The 12,942-nt window shown below is 44.4% G+C and overlaps 1 long non-coding RNA gene across 1 annotated transcript; it reads left to right on the plus strand.

Moving 5' to 3' along the window:
• Positions 1 to 1,358: 1,358 nt before the first annotated feature.
• Positions 1,359 to 7,766, plus strand: LOC125755742 (uncharacterized). The gene is made up of 2 exons (XR_007412954.1): positions 1,359 to 1,735; positions 6,483 to 7,766. It is a non-coding gene; the product is annotated as an uncharacterized LOC125755742 (long non-coding RNA).
• Positions 7,767 to 12,942: the final 5,176 nt, after the last annotated feature.

Here is a 12,942-nt window from a genome sequence, read left to right on the forward strand (position 1 = left end):
ATGCCCAATAGTGAAAGAAGGACTGTTTGTTCCATGTCTCTTTTTAGAAGCAAGGACACATTTTCAGAAACCCTAACAGACAGTCCTCATCTCTCATTGGTCAGAATTAAACCTCTTGCCTGTCATTAAACCAGTGTTGAGGGGAATGGAACCACAGGGATTGTTTTGGACTACTCCGAATTTTCCCTCAGACGTGGTGGGGGATACCCACACTTAAAAAATCATCCATCTGCCAACAAGGCAGAGAATTTGACCATTGAACCAGATTATCACCATCTCTCCATGGGCTTCAAATCTCTATATATTGTTTATTCTACCTTTTGTGGTTGACAAACTTGATAGAAAAATTATGTTTTCAACTTCCATTATACTTTGCCTTTTTATATAACATCATTTCCTTTTACCCAAACAGTGGATCTACACTTGCACTGTTTTTCTTTTACAGAGTCCAAAGGCCTTTTATTGATCTTAGAATATTTCCCTCTATTATTTTTTCAAGATTGATTTATTTATTTGAGAGAGAGAGAAAGAGAGCAGGAGGAGGGGCAGAGAGATAAAGAATCTCAAGCAGACTCCCCACTGAGTGTGGAGCCCAGCTTGGGGCTCCCTCTCATGACACTGAGATCATGACCTGAGCCAAAACCAAGAGTCAGGTGCCCCTGAATGTCAACCTCTTTAAATCCAAGCTTATTCTGAACCTTAGCCTCACTGTCACTCTTCCCTCAGACCCATTCTACTCTTTGGTGCTCATCCTCAGGGTCCTGCCGGTCATACATCTTTTTAAAGCCAGACCCCACCACAGAGCAACCTGCATGTATCCGGTATGGCTTTGGTCACTCCCCCATGCCGCCTTGCCTTTTCTCCTCATTGGGATCAGTTCTGACTGTCATGCCATAATGGTTTTTCTAGGAAAATTCCTCCTTTCTTCATGACATCATTGGCTGCGGGACCCGACTTTTCTAGGAACATTTAAAACATGTTGTGATGGACATCACTACTGTGGTCCCATGGACCCTATTTCCTTTGTGGAACTGCTCCTCACACACCATACCCAACCCAAACTCCACCTCTAGGTAAAAGAGCAAGCGGGGCTGGGTCAGCCATAGTATGTGATCCACCTTGCAACAGTGATTAGTCTGGAAGTGGGCATGAGGCTCAGCAAGGTCAATTAGAAATCTTGCTTCGGTTGAAGAAGAGATTGAGAAAGATAAAAGGTACTTTTCCATCTGGATAACTAAACTAGGAAGGTATAAATCCAAACTTATGGATAGTTACCTTCCCACCTGTCTGCAGATGCAAAAATAAAAAAAAAAGGAACTAAAGGATGAGGCAAGAGAGAGAAAGTCATCCTAATTGCCTTGTTTGAGATCCTGACTGGAGCCAGCAGCTTCCCAGTCGCAAGGGCCAATTTACTCTCTTGCTTCAACTGCCAGCAAAAGCCCTCTGACTAATATGTTTACCCTCCTAACGTCTGGGGCACATGTTTAACTGTGGCCAACGCCCTCCTCCTTCATTATCACAGCCTCCAGGATGACATAAGTTCTTTTCCCAAGGTTTCCAGAATACTCATAAGATCAGCAAGTTCATCCCCCTGTGCACAAAATGCAAAGGGACAGTTTTCTTCCTTATCTCCATAATCTTTCCAGAGATGATGTTATTTGCTCTGCAAAGTAAAAGGGGTCTGTCAAACATCGGACATTTAGGATAATAAGACTGGATTTCCAGCAAATGACTGGTAAGTTGGCAGCCCTCATGATTTCTTTGCCTTGTGTCGGTACTAGATAGGAAGTCAGAATTCTTTTGTAAAACACCTATATCTTCTGTTCGCCCAGGTAGTCACATCTCCACAAGAATGTAGATTCTGCAGACTTTTCAAGTCTGGATTCTCCCTCCATTCTCTCTGTGGGTGGCCTTGGACAATTTCCTTGACCTTTCTGATCATTGGTTTTTCCATCTATAATATGGAAAAATAATAGACTTTCCTTTTAAGATTGTAATGAAACTTAAATGAGACATTGCATGTGAAATGCTTTGATTTTTTTCTACCAATAGAAAAAATACCACCACAAATGTTAAGAGAAACCATTATCATTTTTATTTTTTCATCACCCAGATTTTCTACTCTGACCACCCTCAAGTTAATCCGTTTTCCCACTCCTTGCATATACTTGTCTTTATTAGAATTTCTATTTCTTTTAAGCCAGTAGCACCCTTTCACTGCCAGACAAGCACCATCCCACCAGATGGGACACCAGGTGGTGTCGTCTCTGAAATCATTTTTGCCTCTTCCTGTTATGTGTCAAATTTGCTTTGTTTCTCTACTCTATGTGTTGGAGCACAGGCTCCTAAGTATCTGCTTCCCTGTCTGCACCTCTGCTTCCTCTTATTTCTGCCTAAAAGTCTGGCTCTGAGCCTTTGCTCTTCTCTTGTGCATCCAATTTATAGATCATCCTGTCTTCCTCTCTGCATCTTTCTTTCCCTTGCCATGTCACATTGACCCAAGAGTAAAGCCAAGTTCTTATCTTTGATTTCTACACGACAGCACTCACACAGGGCATTTGTGAACACAGCAGAAACACAACTCCAAATGAGCATGGAGTATCCCTCCTTCATCACCCTGCCATGATGCTTTACCTCATATTCTCTACTTTCTACTCTCTTCCCAGCTGTCTCCCACTTGCTGCCAATCTGTATTCTTTCCTAACAGCTTTAGCTCATTCTTTTTATTTCCTTGACTCATGCCATATTGTCTCTATGAGGTCTTACCTTCAATCCCAAACTGCTTATCTAGGCATTTTCCTAAATAAAACAATACCTTTCCTTTTTTAAGATTTTATTTATTTATTTATTTATTTATTTATTTATTTATTTATTTATTTGAAAGAGGAGGCTCGATCATGAGTGGGGGAACAGACAGAGACAGAGGGAAAAGGAGGATCCTAAAAAAAAAAAAAAAAAAAGGAGGATCCTCACTAAGCAGGGAGCCCAATGCAGGGCTTGATCCCAGAACCCCAAGATCATGATCTGAGCTGAAGGCAAACACTTAACCAACTGAGCCACCCAGGAGCACCCAAGATAATACCTTTCTTAAGAGGACTTCTGGTTCAAGACATAAGAATTTTTTTCATTCATTCATTCATTCATTCATTCATATCAGTTACAAAATTTTATCTGAGATTTTTTTCTTCCTCTAATTTAAAATATTTCGGGTAGAAAAGTCTCCTTCACACATGTGCTTTTTGGGTTTTATGACAGACACTCCACAACCAGGTCATTCTTTTGCGATCATGAACTGTGGGCCCAGGCAACAAACCCTGCTTTATTTCACTAATCCTGATTCCTTCTAGTCAAAAGCCCTACTTTCAGGAGAGGAAGGAAATGAGAGAACTAGAGACGAGTATGCTTCCTATGCCTTCAGGTTACTCAGTCTCTTACCTACAGTACTAAAAATCCAAATAGGGCAGCCCTGGTGGCTCAGCGGTTTAGCGCAGCCTTCGGCCTGGGGTGTGATCCTGGAGACCTGGGATCGAGTCCCACGTCGGGCTCCCTGCATGGGGCCTGCTTCTCCCTCTGCCTGTGTCTCTGCCTCTCTCTCTCTCTGTCTCTGTCTCTCATAAATAAATAAATAAAATCTTTAAAAAATAATAAATAAAAGTAAAAATCCAAATAGTTTTGGTGGCCAGGACATCTCCTCACTCCTTCAGTAAATTCCAGGGGACTCAGTACAAGCAGGCAGTGACTGGTAGTTCTGATGACTACTAGCAGGTTCTTCATCACATCTGATATACATGTGCTAGACAGAAGGGTTTCCAATTAAGTCACGTCAGCTCTACTCAGAAAATTCAGTATCCATTCTCAGGAGAACAGTGCTCATCTCTCCAAGGAGGGAGAGATCAGCAGATTCCTTCTCCTTGCTTATACCTACCTGTTCGTGTGCTGGTGGGTGAATTTTGAGTGGGGATTTCTTCAGAACATCCAGAATTACCCCTTTTTAGCCTACATAGTTGGCGGTAGAGAGGCAATCTGAAGCCAAAACTAGTAGAATATAATCCGGTTTCATCACGGTATATAGTAAAATTGGGTCAAGGTCCGAAAAACAGCACCAAGGGCACCTGGGTGGCTCAAGTGGTTAAGCGTCTGCCTTTGGCTCAGGTCATGATCTCGGGATCCTGGGATCAAGTCCCATATCGGGCTCTCTGCTTCTTCCTTTCACTCTCCCTCTGTGCTCTCTCTCGCTCTCTCGCTAGCTCTCTCTCTCTCTCTCTCTCTGTTTTCTCTCTCAAATAAATAAATAAAATCTTTAAAAATAAAAACAGTACCAAAAGTAGGCCACAAGGTCTTTAAGAGGCATATTCATTCACAAAGAATACCTAGGATTATTTCATAAAGAAATGACTGAGCTGAGAAAGAAATCAGAAACCTTAAGTCTGAGAAAGGAGGTCACAAAGGTATGAGGACCCGAGGAATGGATTCAGGTGCAGGGGATGAGATTAGGGCAGCCCAGAGAATCTTACCACAATTTTTGCCGCAGCCAGAGTTGATTCTTATTGGCTAACTACGGATGTCATGGCTTCTGTACCCACAGGTACCCAGAGCGCCTGTCAGAGCCCCATCACGGGTCTGGATTTCTAGGACAGTGTCTGCCTCTCTTTCATTCCTAGGTCACCTTACACTATCCTAATTCTTGACTTTTTTAGTAATGTCCCACTCCAAGCCTAGGCTATATGTGTTAGCTAGGGACTTAGATATGTCTCCAAGATGTTCTGGAGTCCCACCAAGAGTTTACTTATTTACATGAGAAGCTGAGGGGGACTCCTAAGAAATAACTCACCCTAAGAGCACAGGGAGTTGGACAGAGGAGCAGAGCCTAAACAAATCCTCATGTTCAGAAGAAGGGTGGTTCTGACTAGCATAGCATCTGCCTCTTGGATTTGTCTCCAGGCCAGCCCCCCTCATAGTCTCATGCCTAGTTCTCAGGAAATGACAGATTATTTGAGTAAAAATAAAAAGAACTAATGTTGCTGAAATTGTATACGAAATTAGGGCTTCTGTCACAAAGCATAACAAAAATAGAAGTCCCTCCCCTTCTCATAGTGCAACACACAGCAATATTTTGCTTACCCAGAGAGATGATTCAACAGAGGTACGCGGTAGCCAGCTGCAAGATGGTTCCCAATGATACCCACTTCCTGGTATTCACACCTTTGAGTAGTCCCTTCCCACATTGTAGCAGGGTTGGTCTGTGTGACTAATAGAATGTGGCAGAAGTATGGCATGTCACTTCTAAGGCACTGCAGTTTCCTCTCTGCTTTCTCTCTCTCTGAATCGCTCAGTTCAGGGGAAGCCAGCTGCCATGTTATGAGGACACTTTAGAAAATCTGTAGAGAAGTCCTTGTGGTGAGGAACTGATGCCTCCACCCAACGTCCATGTGAATGAGCCATCCTAGGAGTGGTTGCTCCATCCCTGAGAGCCCCTCAAGAACCTCACTAGAGGCCTTGGGACAGAAGCATTGAGCCAAGCTGTTTCTGGATTCCTGGCCCTTAGACACTAGTGAGATAAAAATGTTTTAAACTGTGAAGTTTGGGGGTAATTTTTTATATAGCAAAAGATAACCACTGCAGAATTTAGTACCAGAAGTGAGATGTTGCCATAACAAAAATGCAGGAGAGGTTTAGAATCAAGCAGCAAGGTTGGAAAGATTCTGAGGAGAGTTTTAGTGCAAGCCTGAAGAGCTTTGACAAAACTATTTGCAGAGGCATGATGACTTTTGAGGAGTCTGCAGGTGAGGGCAAGCAAGAGAGTGAGAAAAATCTTATCAGAAGGTGGAAGAACGGGGGATCCTTGTTGTATAGTGGTGGAAAGTTTAGCAACACTGTCACCCACAGGTATGGGAAAGAAAACGTACCTTAATGAACTGGATCTGGCTAAGGAGATTTCTAAGCTATGTGTCAATTCGCGACCTTGTTTCTTCTTGTTGTTTATAATAAGATGTGAGAGGAGACAGACAAGGCTAACGGAAAAACCACTAAGCATTAAAAGAGCCAGGGCTCAGTAGTCTTGAAATTTTTCAACCTCTCAGGATGGCAAACAATGCTAAAATTAAGAAATGTCCTCCAGGGATGCCTGGGTGGCTCAGTTGGTACAGCATATGACTGTTGATCTCAGGATCATGAGTCGGAGCCCCTCATTGGGCATGGAGCCTACTTTAAAAAAAAAAGAGAGAGGGAGAAGATAAAATGAAATGTCTTCCATACAATGATCAATTCCAGGGAACTGCAAGAAAAACGTGCAGAAGATGAAGCCAAGGGAGTAGCAATAAAGCCCTTCATAAAGCCCTCAGGAAGCTCTAAGGTGGTAGTTCAGACAGCTATTGACTCAGTCAAAAATGCCCCTAAAAAGTAAAAGTGTGTGCCTCAGAGATACTCTCCTTTAAACAATAGAGCTTCTAAGAAGCTTAAGGATGTTGTCTTTGCCATTTCAGCAGAAACCCACAGGCTTCTCTCAAAGAGATTTCTGGGTGCGGCCTTTGTATAATGGGATGAGCCCAGTATCATTCACCAGAGCTTCAGAAAGTTGTTCAGAAGATGGTATTTGTAGAAACACAGACGGCCTGGACTGAAAAGGGCAGAAACTGCAAAATGAAAATGGTCCGTGAACCTCTCCCTCCAGATTCTGGCAGGAAACAGTCTAAGAAAATGACATAGCTGCAAACAAGACTACTTTTCATGGAAAAGCAAGGATGACTCAGAGGAAGAACCAAGACCCCAGAGGGAAGGGCAAAGAGCCAGGGAGAATTATTCCCAGTCAGACGAAAGACCAAGTCTTAGTTAAAGAACTTGCAAATATCCAGCTGTGTTTCAGACTTGCCATGGACTGGTCAGTCCTGGGTGCCTCCCATGTCCCCCCATGTTTTGGATAGACGTGTCTATAATGGTTATCTTTTGCCTGCCGCATCATTATGTGTTGAATGTCTGTATTCATGGATCTTTACATTTGAGAGGAACTATACTTAAGGAACTGAATTTAAGGAATTACACCTGAGGATCCTCATCAACTCCGGGTTTAGATGACACAGTTCTGGAATTCAAACTGATGCTCCGGTGGCATGATACCTTAGGGGCCTTGGGAAAGAGTGAGTGTATTTTGCATGTGGGAAAAATAGAAATAGTTTGTGCCCAGAAGGTGAACTGTGCTGTTCTGTAAATGTCCACAGTTTCTTTTATATTCTTCCCCTCAAGAACTGGAAACCAATTTCCCTCCCCTTGAGTAGAAGCTAGACTTAGTGACTCAATTTTAATGAACAGAAGAAAGTAGTAGAAGTAATGGTGGACAAGTTTGAACACCAGATCATGAAAAGCACCTGCTTGCTCATTCCCCTTTAGATCCTTTGCTCTGAGAAAAGCCAGATAAGATGTCCTGGGGACACTCAGGCCACCCATCAAGATGCCCACCCTGCCAACACCCATGTGAGTGGGCCATGTCAGAAATGTATACTCCAAAAAAAATAATAAATAAAAATAAAAAATAAAAAAAAAAGAAATATATACTCCAGCATCAGCCAAGCACTCAGATGACTGTCCCTCCTGCTGGTATATCCTGACTGCACCCAACACCAGAATCACCCACCTAAGTCATTCCTGAATTCCTCACCCACAGAAACTGAGATAATAAATGATAAGTGCAGCTCCCCATCTCTCATCCACACAGACCCAAGCCAGAATGTAGTATGAGAAAGAAATAAATCTTTCTTGTTTTAAACAACTGATATTTGGGGGAGGCCTTGTAACTGTAGCATGATCTAGTGTTGGTGAACTGAAACTCTAGACTTCATGTTAAAGCACACAAAAAGCCCATATCCAGAAAACTACTGCAAAATATCTACATTTCAAAATATCTACATTGGTATCTCAGTGAGATCATAATAATGCTCAGCTCCCTGCTGGACACTTCCTCCACACCCTGAATCTCAGAGGCTCATGGAAAAGGCCATCTAATGAAAGACCTATTTATTCCCTAGTTGAGCACTTCTCAAACCTTAATGGGCCTAAGGTTCACTGGAGATTTTGATACTATACATCATCAGGTTATACTCCCCAGAGAATCAGCTTCAGGAGGTCGGGAGAGGCTTAGAAATCTGTAGTTTTAATAAAATGCCAGTAGCTTCTGAGGCACTTCATCACAGACCACACTTGGAAAAACTCTGGGCGATTACATGGTAGACAACCTGCAGAGACATATTCACTGTCCGCAGGCAAAGCAGAAGCAACGTAACCCAGAGATTAAGAGTGTGGTTGCTTCAGCATGTCCACTGCTCGTTGCTGGACGTGTTGCAAGTCCTCCGTAACTGCTGATTCTCCTAGTGGCCACCCCGACAACACTGTGATAGTTCTTACACACAGATTGCACCTCATAGACTCTTTCCATGTTTCTGAGTTTCCAAACTGCATGAAATGAACAGCATGCCAGATGTTCTGCTCCTGATTCCATGTACGTCTCTGCCATTTCTACATTAAATACCATCACAAACACATACTATAGCAAATTAGGGATCAAAGGGATCCTGAAGTCCATTTAGTCCAACAGCCCCCTACACCCATTTCATAGAAGAGAACACTGAGGTCTTGAAAGACTAGGGGAGATGTGAGAATACCCCACAACTAGCAAGTGGCATTGAACTCTGTTCTCTCGATACCCAGCCTTTGGTTCTTCCATCCTTAGCAGTAGAGTCCTATATTTGGGATTTTCTCACACATTTGGAAACACCAGGCATTGAGAAAGGGATCGCTTTAATTAACACAGAGGAGGCATGGGCTGGGAAGGGAGGGTGAGGAGAGAGTTCCAGACCATTGCCTACACCAGGCTCTAAATTCCAGATGCTGTTTGTCATCGGGACCCATCCACATGACATCTGGCACCACAACATTGGCTGGAGACCATACCTTGCTTGGCTAACATCTTAGGGGTTGGGAGAGGGGTGGAAACTTCCTGGAGAGAGACAGTTCTGTGCCCAGATCCACTGGGCATTCATGCCCAGTGAACGGCAGGATGGTGTCATGGGAAACCCACCAGACTGAGACTCAGTTCAGGCTTTGGTTCTGCTACTGACTCACTGTGTGATCTTGAGCCTCTTCCTTAACCTCTCTGAGCCTCAGTTTAAAAATAATACACTTAAAAATATAAATAAAAATAATACACTTGCTATTCTACTAGCCAACATTAGAAGAAGCCTCCAAAAGAATCTACTCTAATCCCCTAATTCAATAGACAGGGAACCCACAAATTCATTTGCATGAAATCCTAGATACATGTGAGAAAATAGTGATAAAAGCTCGAACAGCCTGGTGTCTAAGAATCAAGTTGCATGAAGTGAGCCAACCGTACACTGCTTTACTAAGAGTCTAGAGGGCGGAGACATTTTAGTAGCATCCGTCTTAGGGTCAGTCAGACTCTTGAAGGGTGAAAATGCTCTCAACAACTTTGTCAAAAGAGTTACATCAACAGATGTAGGGGGAACCCCAGAATGCAGAATGAGAGCGTGCCCATGCAGAACAGAGGCCTTGAGCGCCCTGGGAGTACTCAGGCCCGGATCTGCACCCCAAGCTCCAGGGAGAGGCCAGGAGGAAGGCTGTGTCCAGGGCAGGAGCCAGTGCAGGGAGGAAAGGCAGATTAGCAGGCTCTGGAGATACCTCCCAAACATCCGGAACCCATTGCTCCAGCAGGGCATGGGGCTCCAGAGACATACTGAGCAGAAGATGGGGCGGGGTGGGGGGGTGGGGGGGTGGGGGGGTGGGGGATTTGTTTTATTTTTGGATTTGGCCAAATCAAAAGAATTTGGGAAATTGTGGAGACTGTTGTGTTAAACACAGCCTCTGCAAGATTGGCGCTAGCCTGTTTATAAGTAATTCAATCTGAGGCAGGGAGGAGCTGTAAGTGTGCATGCACGCACATACTCGCACATGAATGCATGCACACACGTGCACACACACACACACACACACTGCCTGCACGGGCCAGTGGTGCCAGGAGGCCTGATCTTCCCATGTTGCTTCCTGAGAGAGTGGCCAAGGCACATGGGCTCGGGACCAGGATCCATTCATCCATTCACTCTGGTATTTACTGAGCGCCTACAATGTGTCAGGCATATGGTAAGCTCTGGGGATAAGGTGGGGAGCCCAGGAGAGAGGCGCCCTTGCCTTCACAGTACTCACATTCTGGGGGGCTACCCAGCTGATAGGAATGCAGCTTCTGCACCATCTTTTCCCGAGCCGAAGCAAGTGGAGAAGAGTGCAGGTGCATAAAGGCAGAGATGGTTGGGGGAGAAGAGGAAGGAGTAGGGAGTCATGTAGCAGACACTGCCTACTGCTTCCCCAACAGCCATCCATCCTTCCCACTTTTGTTCTTGTTCAGGCAGCACTCAGGGCTTGATCTCGGGGAGGAGGGAGACCTTCTCCAGCCCCAGGAGACACACCACATTAGAGGTGTATGCCAGCCATGGTCAGCTCATCACCCTTGGCCAGAAATGGGCCTAAGTGTATAGACATGTCATCCAATTTTGGCTTCATAGGTGTGAGAACTCTCCTCCTGGGGAGGGCTTCCTTACCCAAATAAAAAGTCAGAGCCCCTCCCCCTTTTTACAAGAACATGAAGGAAGTGCCTGGAGGCGTCATAGATACTATTTGAAAACCCAAAGGCCACATGTCAACAAGCTAAGATGGCAGGACGGGGAGAAGAGCTGAGTGGCTCACATCATGAGCCACCGCCAGAGCCGTCCTCTAGACCCTATCTCATAGGGCAGAGACTGAAAAAAAACAAAAACAAAAACAAAAAACAAACAAACAAAAAAAACAAAGCCCTATTTGGTGAAGTTTTTTAGTTGGGTTTTCTGTTGCTAGCAGCTCAGGCCATTCCAAAAGGGTCTGAGAGGCCACGTTACTAGTACCATCGTGAGAAAGCCAGCTCAGGAAGGGTAGGTGGATCCGAGGCTCAGTGACGCTATTGGAAAGGGCCAGGAAGAAGAGCTCAGCCAGATTTCTTAGTTAAGATCTCCTGGGCAGCCTGGGCGCGCTCTGGTAGTCCGACAGGTGTGCATGGTGGAGGACTACTCCTCCTCGGTGGGCTTGCGCACCAAGACCCCTTTCTGAAGAGGGCTTACCGGGTCATCTCAACCCCAATTTCTTAATCTTCGATGTAAATTGGTATTCTAATTGCATTTGAAGGAACCAGCAGAGGACTCTCAAATCCCATGGGTGTGGTTATGGAAGAGAGAGACAGAGACACGAAATTCCTATGTTAAGTTTCTATTGCTTCCTGTCTGGTAAGAGGGGCATTCAACTGCCTAAGCTTGAATCCGGCTACTCCCTAACTGCGCCATTAAAGCTATGGAACCAGCATGTGCTTCACTTTTCTCATCTGTAAAGTGGGATTATTAAAGTAGCCTCTATTTCATAGGGCTGTTTTGAATATTAAATAAATCAGTTCATTCAAAACTCTTAAAGTTTGGGGTGCCTGAGTGTCTCAGTCAGTTAAGTGTCTGCCTTCAGCTCAGATCAGGATCCCTCGGTTCTGGGATGGAGTTTCACATCACGCTCCCTGCTCAACGGGGGGGTCCGCTTCACCCCCCTCCCTCCTGCTTGTGCTCTCTCTCTGCTATCTCTGTCACTATCGCTGTCTCTCTCTCAAATAAATAAATAAAATCTTTAAAAAATAATAAAAAAACTAAAACCCTTAGGACAAGTGCTAAGCGCATGGTAAATCCTCAAGGAGCATTAGCTAATATTTTAACAATGTGACTGATTCTGAGATGCACATGATTCCACATTTTTAACGTCTCTGGAATCACAATGGGTCTTTCAGAGGATGGTGTGTCATAAGTGATTGGAAGCATTTTTTCTTGTGATTCATTGACTAATGATTTTTCTTTTACAATCTGAAACATCTTACATTCAATGAAATGTGCAATTATCATTGTTAGTGGAGCAGATCTCTCTGTTGTAAAATTTTTTTTTTTTTTTTTTTAATTTTTATTTATTTACTTATGATAGTCACAGAGAGAGAGAGAGGCAGAGACACAGGCAGAGGGAGAAGCAGGCTCCATGCATCGGGAGCCTGATATGGGATTCGATCCCGGGTCTCCAGGATCGCGCCCTGGGCCAAAGGCAGGCGCCAAACCGCTGCGCCACCCAGGGATCCCAGATCTCTCTGTTGTAAAAAGGACCTCTTGAGTAGTCCCATCGCATAAAGATACAAAAAGCAAGTAGGCATTTCACTGTCACGGGGAGGGACTTTTGGAGGGAGTCCCAGGCCACCTTCCCCAATATCTTTTTTGTTGGTGGAACTCAAGTCTTCCAGTGAAGGGATGGGCAGATCTGCACAGGGGACCAGATCCAGATGGAGACTGATGAAGTTTTTGGGATTCAACGTTATTCCAACATCTGAAGAATTAGGATTGTACAGTGATGTCATCTAAACAGAAAAGACATGAAGGGCCTATCAAGAAGGAGTTCTCCAATGAAAGGGGACAGGAGGGTTGTGACCCCAACTAGAGCCAGCGCTGAGACTGTCAGGGAGGGCAAGCTGTTCTAGGGCCTTATTTGGCAGAGGTGGCTTTAGGGTAGCCAAGGTCTTCCCCACCTTCTGCCTCCAGGAGGCACAGGTGCACCTGATAAATCCCCAGTGGGACCGGATCTGATACTCGGGAACCGTAGCTTCTTGTGGGAGGGTAGATACAGGAAAGAGAGAAGGCCATTCCTCTAATGGAGACACGGTGGCTACAGTCAGTTTCAATTCAAATAATAAGACAAGCACAGCCTGATTTTTAGCATAAACAGGTGAAGCAAATCATATGAGCAAATTTATTAGTAGATAGTAATTATACATGACATTATTACTAAGGGCAGCCAACTGGTATCCAGTGCCTGCTGTGTGTGAAGCGCTGGACTATG

The sequence above is a fragment of the Canis lupus genome, chromosome 9 (genome assembly GCF_003254725.2).
Source record: "Canis lupus dingo isolate Sandy chromosome 9, ASM325472v2, whole genome shotgun sequence".
Lineage (NCBI taxonomy): Eukaryota > Metazoa > Chordata > Mammalia > Carnivora > Canidae > Canis > Canis lupus.